Source organism: Lissotriton vulgaris, chromosome 1_1 (genome assembly GCF_964263255.1).
Source record: "Lissotriton vulgaris chromosome 1_1, aLisVul1.2, whole genome shotgun sequence".
In the NCBI taxonomy this organism is placed as follows: Eukaryota; Metazoa; Chordata; class Amphibia; order Caudata; family Salamandridae; genus Lissotriton; species Lissotriton vulgaris.
Window position 1 is genome coordinate 1128761393 of NC_141685.1, and position 16292 is coordinate 1128777684.

Genomic DNA, 16292 nt, shown 5'->3' on the forward strand with positions numbered 1-16292 from the left:
GACTGGAAAAGCCCGACCGAGGTTACAGCTGACATAACCCGAGTGATTAGCTGTGACCAAAAGTCTACATTGTGGAGGAAGATGTCCATTGGAACTCCATCAGGGCCAGGAGCCTTGCCAGATTTTGATGCCCTGATTGCTTTGATGACTTCGCTGAGGTGGAAGTGAATATTTATCGGATAGATGTTGTTTTCCGATAGATGGACCTCATTTGTTACTGAACCGTTAACTACTACAAAGTCCGGAGGTGGGCCAAAGATTTTTGAGAAATGGGTGACCCAGTCTTCTTCGGTTACTGCCACATCTAGGTGTTGAGTTTCTGAGCTATTGGCCAAGAATGGAGATCTTATGACTTGCCAGAATAAGGCACTATCCTTTCTTTGGGTGCTGTCGTGCAGTTGTGACCATAGTTCTTGTTTGATTTGTTTTTTACGTTCCCGTCTGGCAGAATTATATGCTTTTCTTAAGTTAGAGATTTCCAGGGGGTCTCTCGTGGGTCTGTGTAAGGCTTCTTTAAGAGTCGAAAGTGCCTTCCGACAAGCGGTGTCAAACCATCTCGTGGTAGGGGACTTGTTGTTCTTTTTTAGCTTGACAAATAGTTCATTCCTTATTGTTTCTTGGATGCTTTGGAAACTACTAACGATCATTTGAGGTGACGTCTCCAGGGACATGCATTCAGATATCCAATGCTTGGATTTTTCAAGGACCCTCTGCGTCGTCTCTTCCGGGTCGATCTTAGCCCATTTACCCGTGTAGCCGTTCAGTTTATTCATGGTAAGTGATTGCTGATTTAAGAGGGTTGGCTTTACAGGGTGGCCATTTACCAGTTTGATGATGATTCCTACACTGAGTGGGTAGTGGTCACTCATTACGTTAGACCCAGTTTCAAAGTTTGCTAATTGCACTTTAAGTGAATGGGAGGCTATTATGTAGTCTATGGTTGTTGAGTAGCCTCTTCCGTGGAACGTTGGTAGAAAATCCTGCTGCGGGTCAACTAATTCATTCACAAAATCCAAATCTAAAGAGAATATAATGTCATTCAGTTTACTTCCACATGTCGAGTGCACAAAGTGGGGTATGGGGCTGCCAAGTTCGTTTTGCAGCTCACAAATTTCTCTTTTATGATTTGGGCACAAAGGGAGATTGAAATCGCCACCCCAGATTAGGTGTGTTGTAGTTTTATTGTTATCATTTTGCAATGTTGTTAAGAATGTGGCAATCTCTACCAAATTTGACCAACATTCCGAGGTGCCAGAGTTATTGTAATAGTTGACCAAAATATAGGTGTTACCATTAGTGGTGATTATCTGCATAATTTGGTGTGTTGGAGACTCTTTTAACAGTTTCGATATAAAGGGAAGAGTATTGGCGACATAGATGATGAGCCCCCCCTTTGGCCTGCCCATATTTCCCTGCACTGCTGGGGTGAAAAAAGTTTTATATCCCGTTAGGTGTATCGGGGTTGTGCACCATGTTTCTTGTAGGCAGAGTATCTGGTGTTCCCTGGCTGTGTCAAGCCATAGCTCTGTTGTTATTTTTGAAGACAGACCTGCGACGTTCCAATATGTAATGGAAAGACTCAGATTGGTAGATTCAGGGGATACATGAGGGAGAGGTGTTTCCCTCAGGATACTCACTATCGGGGTGTCTGTTGAGTACTCTATCTGGGTCAGGGAGGGATTGATGGGATCTCTTAAAGATTTTAGTTGATGAGAGTATGAGTCGGGCCCAGTCCCAGAGGGGTCGGTGGATATATTATGCATAACATTAGTAGGATTGCAGGAGACATCAGTGGTAGTCTCCGACTTTTGGTTTGCGTGGATATGGGGAACAGGCTTAGGTGTCACTCGCTGCTGGCTTAGATTTACTGGAGGGTAAGTAATATTGATGTTTTTACTCATTGATTCAGACCAGAACGGTCAATCGACCATCTCTAGGCAGTCGAAGCGATTTTGTGTTGGAAAGCCCTGCCAGCCTTCGTATGATTGGTGGGGTCTGTCCTGCCAGTACTGCCTTGGCCAATCTCTAGATATATTTCTGTTTCCGTGGTCATAGGTATACCCCACCTGTTTCCACTGATCGCTTTGGGGGTGGGGCCAATTCCAGGTTGGGGTATAATGATGTTGTTTCGTTGGAGGGTAAAAGAAAGAGAGATGACGAGCATCAATTCCACCTTTTTTCTACAGCGAGGGCCAAGCACAAATATAATCCACAGTGGAAGGGTCTCTACACGTTACGATGATGCAGTCACCGCGGGTCGACTTTGGTGCTTTACCTACCCATACTACCCTGCGGACTGTTGAGATCCCTCCAGAATGATGGGGTTCTAAAGGCCTGTTGATGCTTAGCCATTGCATGACCTTGTTTTTGAGTGACCAGGCAGTTTCGGTGTATCTTCTGTTAATTCGGGTACACCAGTGAGTACGATTGTATATGGCGTAGCCTCTGGGGGCAGATGGACTGAACGCCTGGCTCCTGGTGTTTTTTTGGGGTCTTTTTGGATGACAACTGGGGTGGGACCGTTAATTTAGATGGTAAAGGTGTTGACTTTTTAATGGAGTGAGTTGCGTTCGGATTTCCTGTTGCGGCCCCTATGGTACCTGGGATTACCGGGCCTATATTAGGTGTATGTTGATTCGGCACCACAGTTGTTTTAACCTGTTGTGCTCGAGGCGTTACATTATGCAGGTTTTGCTTTGAAACATTTTGTTTTGGATTTTGTAGGGGTGAAATAGTCGGATTTGGTTGTTTTGTTACTTTGGGTGGTTGTGATTGGAGAGATGTTTTCGAGGGCTGAATCACATTTCGCGGCCCTTTTTTTACAGGTTGTGCGTTCGTGTCAAGGAGTACGGTGGAAAGAATTGCCAATTGGGCTTCAAGATTCCTGATACTTAATTGTATAGGTTTCAAGTACTGTACCAAGAGGTCTTTAGTTGCGATTAGTATTTGTGAGGTGGTTTTGCATATTCTGCAGGGGTTATCTGTGACCTCATTAGGGGTGATAGGAAGCAAGAGGTTGGTTTCTGGAGGGATTGTTGTAATTAGTTGCACAGATTGTGTTGTTTGACTTAATGATTCCCTCCCCAGCTCCGTCTCATGACCCGGGAAAGAAGCCGTGGCTACTGCAGAGTCGGTTGGGTTTGTACTACCTAGTTTTGAGATGGCTCCTTCTCTATCCCCTCGAAGGTAGGTATCTATGTTGGTGTGGGATCCTTCGAGTGTTTGACAGGCTGCTAGATCAGGAGATGCCTCTAGGTTATCTGATGTTGATGATAGGTCAGATTCAAATTGAGTTACAGATAAATCGACTGTGGACGGGACTGTATTGATGTCAGGAACAGTCACAGTTGTGGGAAGAGAGGAGTTTGGCAAGGTTTGGTGAATGGGAGAAGTTTCGGTTGCTAGAGTGCCCAAAGACGAGCGTTTTGCATTCATAAGGTCCAGTGACACTCTTTTTTCAAGAAGAGAGATACTCTGGTTGATTACCTCATGGGTCCGTGAGATAAATAGGTCGATCGGTCCAGTTATTTGAGCTACCTCTTGGGCGTTCTTAGATTTGGTCTTGGCGTTACTTCTGGTTCTAGTAGGCATGGTACAAGTGTGCTGCAGGTCAAAAGGCTCTGAGATGAATGGATTTGATTTGATAGCTGTTGAAACCAGGGCCAAAGGGGGTGGCCCGGTCCGGTCTCTACCGGTCACTAACGGGCAACAACGGGCCCGCCCTTGGCCCGGGCTTTGCCCCGGGCTGCGACCCGCGCGCGTCCCGCGAGGCGCGTTAATGCCCTTGTTTAAGTCTCTGTAAGGTGAGAGGGGGCGTGGCACTGGGAGGGGCGCGGCTCACGCGGGAAGAGGCAACAGCTGATGGAATTGAACACTGAGCCTCGCAGTCCCGGGGCCGCGCCTCTCGCCTCCTCTGCGGCCTCGCAGGTGGTTTTCCTCCTCTTCACCAAGGGCACAAGGGCTGGAGCACTGGAGAAATGACGAGCTACTCCTGTAGCGGCAGGCAAGAGTTTCTGACGAAAACCTCTGAGCGAGCGTCAGTTCACATAACCATGCATGTTAAACAGCATGTTAATATAAAAACTGCCGTCTCAATACAAGATATTAACCCTTTGGCAGCTCAAACACAATCATTCCCCTATGTCCGCAGTACATGGGAAATTCAAGAACTTATCACTCCACGTTTTCAAATAACACGCGCGCACATCTACAAAACAATTTCCCCAAGCATTTGAAAGAGATCCAGTTCTCTCCTGCCTAACGCAACAATAGCATGCTCTGTACAAGCCATATTTACAAGAAAGTCAACAAGTCCAAAAAATGACATGCTCTTCACAAGGAATATATTCAAGGCGCAATTCACAAGGAACACAGCAGGTCAAAATGAGAACATGCACCTCACAAGCCACATCTACATGGCGCTATTTACAAGGAACTCCACAAGTCATATTACATTGAACACATTTCACATTGCACAATATAAGCAAACGCAGCAAGCAATTTAATGGGCAATTTAAAAGCATTTTTCACACACATTTGTACAATTGGACCATCACAAAGATGTAATTGGCTCCCTCATGTAATGTCACCCTTCAAGCCTGACAGTTCAAACACCAAGATGAAAAGCATTTCTTCCACCCTGCATAAGTCAAATGACATGATGTACTGCAATCTCCTTACACTGCAACTGTTCAAGCCCATAGGCCAATTTTCGTGCCAAGTGCAAACCATCAAGATAAAAACCAATACAGCGCACACAGGCTTCGTAAACAGTTCGTTGACGCCAGATGTAATGACCAGATTTTCAGACCAGATAGAACCAGCTCACCGAGCAACACCAACCTGGCCAAAACGTAACCACCTCCCTCCTCAGGACCCATTTATCCAGGCACCTGGGTACCTACCTGAGGATGGGGAACTCGCAATATACAAGCTCATATCATCAGAAACACCACTAAATCTATAGGGATTACTAGGAATACTCACTGATTACCAAGGACGTCCGTGCCCTACACCACACTCATACCTCATAGTCTCGCGACCACATGGGTCCAGACTAATCTACCCTGGGGCAGTTCTGATTATTTACCATTACACACTGATCACCCTCAGTGCTCACTCGACACGCAATCCGGCGTGCCATACACACTGATCACCCTCAGTGCTCACTCGACACGCAATCCGGCGTGCCATACACACTGATCACCCTCAGTGCTCACTCGACACGCAATCCGGTGTGCCATACACACTGATCATCCTCAGTGCTCACTCAACACGCAATCCGGCGTGCCATACACACTGATCACCCTCAGTGCTCACTCAAGCCCATCTATCTTTAGAGTCCCGTAAGACTGTTCTCTATCTTTAGAGTCCCGTAAGACTGTTCTCTATCTTTAGAGTCCCGTAAGACTGTTCTCTATCTTTAGAGTCCCGTAAGACTGTTCTCTATCTTTAGAGTCCCGTAAGACTGTTCCTTTTACACAAGCCACAATCCTGTGGGTATACACACTGAGTGCTCTCACTAATGCCACTCTCTCTCTAGTGGCAATCTCTGTCCTATGAATACCTTCAGCTCTCTGTCTCTCTGTGTTGGGAAGTCTCTCTCACTATTCACTAAGGGTTCGCTACTACAATAATATTATGGGATGGCCGAATCACTTAGTGTCAATAATTCCCTAGCTCAAGGGCTCCTCTCTCTCCCTAATTATTCCGTGGCTACTTACCGGATCAGGGGCAGCATCTGTTCTGGCTGTAACACCTGACTAGAAGGAAAGGTTACCTGTGCTTTAAGAACAATAGACACACACTGTATGCAAGAGTTATTACCTGATTAAAACGCTCTCTATCATAAGAACAACACATGCACACTAGTTCACTAAGAACTGGGGTATCTTTATTACAATAACAATAGAATACACATACACAAATCTGCGGGGTCTCTATACCTAACAGGAACTGTAACACACCGCTGAAAGAAAAAGGATTAGACATACAATAGCCTAGGGAATAAAGACAAGATTAAGGTGTAAGTGTAAAGTAAGCTGATTCAGACTACCTCACCTATTAGAAGGAAGATTTATCTCTCTGGTAGGATCAGGGCTCTCTGTCTCTCCCTCCGTCACCACAGCTTCACGCCTCTGGCTCAACTGCTTCAGCTGACAGCCTCAACTCCTCCATCTGCTTTAATGCATTCTGATAAAGTGGCAGTCCCAGCTGATAGTTGTTCATATGACTGCTCTCTCCAGCTTCAGCAATCATCTGCCTTCTTTCTCCATTCCAGAAATGAACTGTATTCTGCAGCTCCAGCAAACATCCTACTCTCCACTCTTCAAGAACCAAACTGACCACTCCTCCTCTCCTGCAGTTCGCTAATATGGAATCCTCTCCTCTAGTGGAAAGCTCCAGCCAGTAGCCTCCTCCCACCAGGTCCATGCACCGGGCTCCTTGCTCTAGACGCCCCCACAGTGATCAGCTGCTTGTTTCGTCTAGAGACCTGCGCCCAGGGACACTTCTTGATTAGATTCAGCTCTGGCCGGTTCTCTCCGGTTCGCTTAGGGCGAACAACAGCTCAAAACCAAAATATTACCTTTCCCCTTCAAGCATCTCAGCTCTGCAGGGATAGAAAGCAAAATGGAGTCTCTCTAGTTCTGTGCCTTGTAGGCCTGACAAGGATGAAATAACCCTTAGCTCTGTCAGAGTACCTACACAAACCATACCAATATGTAATATAAAGTCAGGACCACAGGATCCACCCTCTACTATAGGCAGGATAATGAAAGAACACATAACCACGTCAAAGCCAATAGGCAATAGATGCATTAGAGTCAAGAATAAGGGATCTATCATCATATAAAGCAGCTATTCTCTTCTAGGTCTGAAAGAAAGGGCTTAAAAGGGCCAACACAAGGTAAGAATACAGATAATGATTGTGAGCAAGTTTAAAGTCTTCATCACTCCGAAATAGAGCCAAAAAACCGGTCAAGACAAAACCCCAGGAAGCGAAGGTTACTGCTCCTGGCGCGTCCTTCTGCCTCCTCCGCTTTCGCCACCAGTCCTTTCTGTGTCCTTTCAAGGGCAACGACCCTCTTCTTTAGGGTAGTCATGTCGTCTTCTATGGCTGAAATGCGTGTTTCCGCGCCTGTTATGCGTTCCACGGCGTTTCGCAAGTCCTGCCGAAGGAGCATAACATCTGAGCCCACTGCCCCAATCTTGGCATCCAGGACGTCCCTGGACTGCGTGATCGCGGCCAAGAGTGCAGCATTGTCCGGCACCGGAGTTTGCGCCCCCTTTGCGCCAGCGGCTTCGGTAAACTTATCATTGGGGCCCTGTTTGCCCTGGCTTCCACCTCCATCCTGTGTCATGGTGTTGCGGAGGAGTGGGGCCTCTCACCGGCCGTTCCCAGTTGAAGCCGCTCAACAAGCGACGCTTGCCACCAGGCACCCCGCGACAAGATGGCGACACCGGGAATAATTCACTCACTGCAGTCTGTGAGAAGCAGCCTCACCCCCCAGCCAGCTCCCCAAGATCTCTAGTCAGCAATATGGGGACACCAGGCTCTCGCCGGGGAGAGGGGGGGGGCCCACAATGCAGTCTACTCCACAAATGTCAGGCACCGGGGTCCGATCCGACCCCCGAAATGTGGCAGGGCCCCGCCGACCCCGGGAGGACCCGCTGTCTGGCCACCCAAGACCCACTGCGGCGTCCAGCAAGCTCCGGTCCTGCCCTCCTCCTGGCTGGGTCCGGGTCTCCCGGGTAGCGCGGTGGATTGCCGTTCAGGAATGCGGGCAGAGGTGAGCCCGGGGCCCGACTCAACCCTCGATATGGCAGTGTAGTACTGCGACCTCCCCGCCTGTCTTCCCACCGGGCACCACTCTGACCTGGCTCTGTAGCAGTCCCTCGCCGGGCCCGAGACAGTCACTCGTCAGGGCAACGCAGCTCTCTCCATGCCGATGGCGGCCCTCCTCGCGGTGAAAATGGCGGCCGCGCTCCTCTGCTCTCCTCGTTGCAGGGACCTGCCGAACCCACTCCGCAGCCGCCGCCCGCGGCGTCGCCCGGCGGGGATCGCCTCTCTAGGGGCCCGGGGCCGTCGATCCACAGCAGTGCCAGCGCTCCGGTAGCACCCGGCTCGGGCACCCCAGCAACTCTCGGCGCGGCCCCTGTTGCCTGGCGGGACGCTCCGAAAATCGAGGCCCCGGCTCCACAGGCCGCACCAACCAGCTCAACTCGCGGTTTCCCTCCGCGACGCCTCACCGCCTCAGGATGCAGCGCAGGCGGCCCCAGCAGCGGATTTCAAGTGACCCGGGGTTCGAGATTAGGTCAGAGTGCAGGGAGCCACGATATTCGACCAGGGCCAGGATATTTAAGCAAGGATGTTGATCGGCTGGTCGGAGCTCCGGCTCTACACGACCGCCATGTTCGCTGGCCAAGCCACGCCCCAGAAATACAGTGTTTAATGTACATATCCCTATTTGGTGTCCCCTTGGGGGGAGCCGGCTGATTTCGCTCTAAATCCATATTGGTGCCTCCAAGAAAGCAACACATCCTTCGGAGCATGCTTGAAACAGGCATGTCAAAAATATTATAGTATATAGAATATTATAACAAAGTAGTACTTAACACAATTTGTAATGTTGAAGACTTCAAAATTTAGAGAACACTCGCCTCATTACCTGCCTATATAAATTGCAATTTATATATATCCAAACCAAACCAGAATCTTTGGCAAACAAATCAAAAAGCGTTGCATCCAACGACCTTACCAAACAAAAGTCTCTAGCCTCCAACTTCCAAGTTCTGAATCGACCAAATGGTCACTACAAGAGGAACGCCAGAAGGGATCTCAGTCGGAGACCAGCACCACCTGGAGGGTCAAATCGGGAAAATCGGAAAAGCACTTCGGCCTGCACAGACAAGGTCCTCCTCATGCAGTGTACGTCCTTAGCGAAATTCCAAACTTCCGTCGAGACCACTCCTTCGGGTATCCGAGTCACTGATGAGCCCCATGTGACGGGCGCCAATTTGTGGGATGGGCCTTACCGAGCCCACTGGTGCAGGGGTTCGCCCTTCTTATCGCACTGGTCTTTAGACTGACAAAGTAGAAATTGTCACGGAAGCTGTAATATTAAACAAATAGTTTATTAAACCTCATGAGGTGGAACTACGTCTCTACACAACCCTCAGGCAATGTAAGAGGCAGCACACAGAGTACAAAAACCATGGTGCCTTTATGCCATAATACTTGCAGAGTACGCATGGAAGCTCAAAAAGAGACAGTACAAGTGTTCACACAGATAGTCATTTGTACATACATGAACACATGAGAATCGCTTAGTCAACAAGGTGGGAGGAGCTACACAACTGCTGACATTAACTAAAATAGTCTGACAATTACAATTATAACAGGTGCATTCCAGCAGCTACAAGTCTTTCTGAGAATGCACAAGGCTCTAACTCAGTGCTGAAACAGTTAACTATACTTGATGACTCCAGCGAAATACAAGGGCAGACAACAGTGAGGACAGAAAAGCATGTGGCGAGCACATGGCTAACTGAAATGGCTGCCACAAACAAAATGGCTTCATCTCATGCTAACAGTGATCACTGCCAATTTCAACAGAAGGGCCGAAAGAAGGAAATGGAGAGGGAAAGAGGGAAAAGGGAGAAGGAAAAAAATTTGTAAAGGAAAAGAAATGTATGATAAAGGTTCTAGCAGCAGTGAAACAGTAAATGCTGTCTATGTTGGATGTGAGATCGACAGACGCTGCAATTTCTGATAGCAACTGTGACAGAATCTCACATCCAGAAGAAATGCCTAGAAAACAAAAGCTGCTTACAATACTGATGAAGCAGAAGACAGACACTGATGGAGAAAATGTACAGTACAGAGGTGTCAGTTCGAAGCCTGATGAGTTGCTTAATGCAGTGAGGCTGAAGATTTAATTGAATTGCATTGAATTGAAATTTGTTGTTGTTTAAGTTAATTAAAACCATAACAATATACCAATAAAACTATACATCTTACAGTAAAATAGATTATAATCACTAAATATTTGCGAGTGAACAATGATACATCAGTGGTGGTGGAGGACGAAATGAAGCATGGACTGATGTGCAGTGTTTAACTTAAAGTGCTGGGGGGTGTGGCTTGAGCGCCGCAACAAGATGGCAGTGCCCTTCTGAGCGCCGCAATTCACGGAGCTACGTTTTACATTTCTGGCCGCTTTTGGACCTCTTTTCGAGTCCATGCAGAGGGTCCCGGACACCTAATGCTTCCGGCATGCTATTGAAGGAAGTTGGGACTCATGCCCTTTCCTCGTCTTTTTGTGCCACAAATATGGATCTCCGCACTCTCGGGCGGCCACCATTTTGTATGGCGCATTACGCGAGTCTTCTCTTGGTGTTCTCCATGCGGCCAATATCTTTTAGGTGAGCCTAATCTGCAATTTCGTTTTATACTCAACATTTTTCAGCACCTTTACATTAAACCATGGTTTTTTCTCTAAGCCTGTGCTATGGTGCTTGTTTTACTTGACTCTTCTACTACATCTGAACCAATCAGCCCTTAAGATATTCTCTTATTAACATTATGGTAAAAGGAATTTGCTATTTATTATGACTACATACACCTTGGAATTTGTCTGCATATGGTGCACTCAGTTTATTTTACCTGGAGCTTATTTTTGTCATAAACTGTCACTACATCAGCTCTTTTTGCACCTTTGTTGATGGTCTTTGAATGTTAATGTTCCTGATACACGATTTGTGAGGCGTTCCTTACTGGTTTTTCAAATCAGATTCCTTTCTACGCCTCCTCTCCTCTTAATGGTGCCTGTACTACTATTGCTGTTTGTACAGTTATATCATTCATTGTATGGGCAGGCTTACTAATACTACAAAGATCTCTCAATGCCAGTCACGTTTGACTAACATGTCTAACAACGCACTTAATCTCTCTAAGGCGTCTGCCTCTGGCGCTAAACCTAAAAGGGCTAAAAATGATCCTCCATCTCCAATTCATTCATCTTCAAATCCTGTACTGGATGCAATTTTGGAGGAATTACATGCTCTCAAACCCTTCATGAATGCCACCACCCAAAAGTTTCAATTAATTGAGGATCCATGGATTAATATGGAAGGCAAAATAACTGACATGGAACAACGTGTTGGTCAAATTCAGGATGTAGCAACCGAAATCCCTCTGCTGTAGCAAGAAATTCAAAAGCTTAAACTTCACACAGAGGATCTTGAAAATCACAATAGTAGGAATAACCTACATCTTTATGGTTAACCAGAGAACATTGAAGGCCCTGACTTACTCTAATTTTTAAAGAAATGTTTGAATGACCTTCTGAATCTTTGCCCTCTAAAACTTTAAACATCCAAAGAGCACATCGTCTTGGTCGTCCTCAACCTCATTCTACCAGACCATGTGGTATCATAATACTCTTTTTAGAATTCACGGATTTGATGCAAGTGCTTAAGTGCACCAGAGAGAAACGTTGTCTTGTTTGGTCTGGTCATAATATCTTTATATGTCAGGACCTTTCAAATGCAACCAATGCTAGACTTAAGGAGTTTTTAACACTTTGTCCTCAAATGAGATCCCTGAATATTCGTTATGGCATTCTTCATCCTTGTCTCTGTAAGATTACTCATGAAGGTGTTTCTCGCTCCTTTGATGATCCGGCTAAGTTAAGACTGTTCTTACAATCAATCACTAGAACACCTATGGACACAAATACTCACTCTTCTTAAGCCGTTATATTACTGATTCTGTTATGGGGCTTGTTGTTTCTAATTTTTTTATTCCACAGATTTGCTCTTCTAACATGGGCTATGTGATGTTTTGAATGTGGCTTCTCACCAATAAGCCACACCCAATCACTGCACTCCCACCTGGGAGGCAAATATATCATTACACCTTTGAATAATATACACTTTTAAGCATGTCTTACCACCCCTAGCACAGCAAGACTGCAACACAAAACAAACAGCACCTTTTGAAAAGGAGTTTTATTTAACAAAATGCAAAGAATATCACTTTTAGAATAAGGCTTGGGGTTTATTACATAATACTCTCTAAACAAAGGCTGTCTCAGATACCCAATGCATTAGGTTCAAATATATGTATCAAACTTATAATATAAAGGCATGAATCAATAACTGAGCAAACTATTATACTGAATAATAAACAAGCAATAACTGATATAAGATAAGATACACTGGACGTCCTGCAAGAGATCAGAAAGATATATATACAGAGTAGAGGATCACTCTGGATGTGCACCTCCCACACCACAAAGAAAACACCTCAAACGATCACAGCCACTGGCTCACATCACAATGGCAATAACCACAAAACTCAGTACATCACCTGATGCATACACTGCCCACGTCTGGCCGGGGGAAGTCTTCACACAGCCGGGGATCAGAGCTCAGCAATCAGAGTTCAATCCGAGATAGACACGTCTGCCCTCACTCGGAATCCAAACTCCCAAACTTCCACCAGACCAGTGGAGGCTCCCCCTTTTAATACAAGTGGAAACGTTGGTCGAAGCTTCTAGCAAGCCTCACCTCCTTTTCCCATCTGATTCCGTACCACTCCGTGCCAAGGACACAGCATCAGCTGATCAGGCCTTTGCTATGACTTCGAGAAGGAGCCTGTACATTCCTCTGATAAGAACCGGTTTCCTCCAGTCAGAAAAGTATGAAAAACAGGAGGAAAGCAAAACATGCCCTCTTCAGCTCTGCAGCTTCGTGCAGGCACAGAAAATGGCTTCAGTCATGAAAATGGAGTTAGTTAAGCCATGCACACGGAACGGCCCAAAGCAAAATGGAATTGAAAAGCAAGCGCTGCCATAAAGCAAGGTATCGTATCGTATCGTATCGTAAGGGGAGCTTATAAAGCGCACTGACACCATGGGTTTCCTGGCGCTGGTTGGGAGTACAGAGGGCAGTGAGACTAGGCAGGTTGGGGGAAGAGCCAGGTTTTTAGAGACTTACGAAAGAGGGTTAAAGAGTTAGAGGTTTTGAGAGGGAGGGGGAAAGAGTTCCAAAGCTTGGGGGCCAGGTAAGCAAATCTCCGGCCTCCAGATCTACAGAGCTTGAAGGAGGGAACAGTCAAGAATTGGAGATGAGAGGATCTCAGGTTACGAGGGATTTGACGAAAGCAGGGCAGGGGCCAGTTAATGACTTAAAAACGAGGCAGCCGATCTTAAAGGCTGCCCTGGAGGCGACAGGGAGCCAGTGGAGTTTGACAAGAAGAGGCCTGGCGGATTGCCACTTCGGAATCCCTAAGGCCAGTCTCGCCGCCTGATTTTGGACCACTTGCAGTCTAGCCATCGATGTTTTGGACAGGCCGTGGTAGATCGAATTAGAAAAATCTAGGCGGGAGAGGACGAGGGCCATGATAACATACAGGAGGGCATCGGGTGTAAAGAGATATGCCACTTTCCTGATCCTGCGCAGTTGGTAAATGCAGGACGAGACCATGGTCCCTACCTGCGGCCCTAGGGATAAGGCGGAGTCGATGGTGACCCCCAGGCTCTTCACCGAGGCTACAGGAGTGGGGGAGGGGCCCATATCCACCGGCCAAAAATGAGGCCCCCAGAAGGTGGCGCTCTTGCCGGGGAGGAGGAGCTCCGTCTTTCCGGGGTTCAGCTTTAACTGATTCTGGCCCATCCACTGGAGAATGTGGGACATGACTGCTTGAAAATTGGGGATAGCGGAGGGGGAGTTAAGAGAAAAGATGAGTTGCAGGTCGTCCGCGTAGTTGAACACGGTGACGTCCCACTGCCTCAAGGAAAAAAGAAGGGGGCGAAGATAGAGATTGAAGAGAAGAGGGGACAGAGAAGAACCCTGGGGAACCCCACAGAGCGAGTGCTCTCTGGGAGCCCTGAAGGAACCCAGGCTGAGGGTCTGGGACCTGCCTGTCAGAAAGGATCTGACCCAGGCCAGCGCCAGGCCCTGGATGCCAGCCTGTTCGACACGGTGGAGAAGGATGTTATGGTCCACCGTGTCGAAGGCGGCTGACAGATCTAGTAGTACCAGGGCCTGGGGAACGGCCTTGTCAACACCGTCTCTCAGGGCGTCCAGAAAACAGAATGGTCAAAGCCAATAGTAAGAACTTATAATTCTCACCAATGCACAATACAATCACAACTGCACACCTTCAAATACACATCCCATATGCTCTGCTCTTGGCAAGACTGTTCCATTCCGTAACAGCTCCCACTGAAAGACAGCAAGATTACAGAACATTGGAGAAGCCGACAAATGCAGGAACATCCTACATTAAGGCTAGGGTAAAATAACACACTAAAATCAATTAAAATGGCGGTAGTTGGAGGTCATCATAGGGTGCCAGACTACAAAACTGGCTCTTTCACTTTACGTGGCCGAATTAATTATTTCTATTTTATAATTGTTCCTCTTTTTTCCGCTGTTGTTCTTGTTTCTCGGTTCCGACATGCCCGTTTCTTATCTTATTCTCCTTTTGCTTCAGATCTGGCTTTTTGTTCTTGATCTGTCTCGTTTTCCTTCTAATTTTCCCATTTTTCTAGTGTGCCCTTTTTTGTCACCCTTTTCTCTCCTTTACCTTCTATCACCTTCTTCCTTTTCTTTCTCTATTTACAACTCCATATGGGTTTTCTTCTCTTATCCTCTCAGGTTCTTTTTAATTCTTTTGTGTTACCTTGTTATTGACAAATAGTGCCTTTTTATTCTCATTGTTGTCTCTGCAGTGTGTCATCATTGTTCCTGTACCCTTGTCTTTAAAGTGATCCATTCTTAATGTTGTGTCGTGGAATGACCGTGGTCTGGGTCACCCTGTCAAGCGTCAGAAGGTACTTTCTCATTTATCGAAGTTAAATTGTCAAATTGCTTTTTTGCAGGAAACACACTGTAATGATATTGAATCTCTTAAACTTAAACGCCAATGGGTGGGCCAAGTTGTTTTTTTTGCCTGCGGTTAACCGTAAGGGTGAGGTTGCAATTCTATGTCACAAATCCTTAAAAATTCAAATTTTGTCTACTGAATGTGACACAAATGGATGATGGGCAATACTTCAGGCTAAGGTTCATAATAAAACGATCACTTTCTTTAATATTTATGGACCAGTTAAACCTGACCCTGATATTTGGAATAGGATTAAATTAAAATTATCCTCCATTACCAATCCCAATATTATTGTTGCTGAAGACTTTAACAATTGGATAGATCCTTTTTCTGATTGAAAATCAAAATGTAAATTTAAACCTGATAAGTCTCATAAAATATTTCAGTCTGCTATTGCCTCTCGTCCACTTTTTGATGTATGGAAGACCTGCAAGCCTGACAAATAGGAATTTACATTTTTCTCAAATGTTCATCATACTATGTCGCGCATTAATTATATTTTGGTTTCAAAGCCCCTACTACTCTCTATTCAATCTTCAGAAATTGGATCCATTTTTATTTCTGACCATGCCCCTGTCTCTTCATCATTAGATCTCTCCCTCTCCAACTCCAAGCATGCCCAGTGGAGATTTAACAATTTACTCCTGTCTGACCAATTCTATATATCTGAGGCTACTTCTTTCATAAATGAGTTTTTTCTTCTCAATAAATCTAGCGATACTTCTATCCACAACAACTGGGATGCCTTTAAGGCATCCTTTAGGGCTTTCACCATTACATACACGGCCCAAAAAAAGAAAATATTGAACTTCCAGTAGCTCTCTGACCTTAAACATATCAAATCTCTCGAACAATCTTTCTTCACATCTAACTGTTCCACACATCTTTGTGACTTTATTAAGGCAAAATCAGATTTTAATCAATTAGCTACAATTGATGCTTGCAATATTTTACTTAAAATAAAATCCAAATATCACAGGGGTCAAAATAAAGCAGGTAAAATGTTGGACAACTATTTAAAAATTTAGTATGGAAAAGAAAACCATTGGTTCTATTTGTAATACTGCCACTAATAACTTACTTAATTCTGATTCAGATATTGTTAATGCTTCCCAATCCTATTATCATTCTCTATATACAGATGATACACATCCCTCTGACTGAGATACTCAATCTTTTTTTGATGATCTTTCCTCTCCCCTCTCTGTGCCGGATTCTATGACTCTACTTGAAAAAGATATATAGATCCTTGATGCCATTAAATCTTTGAGGAGTGCCAGGGCTCCCGGTCCAGACGGTTTTTCTATTGAGCTAATTTCTTCTTTCTCCTCTATTTTTGCTCCTCGTCTAATTGAACTTTTTAATTCCTTTATTTCCAAATCAAAACCTGGGGGAT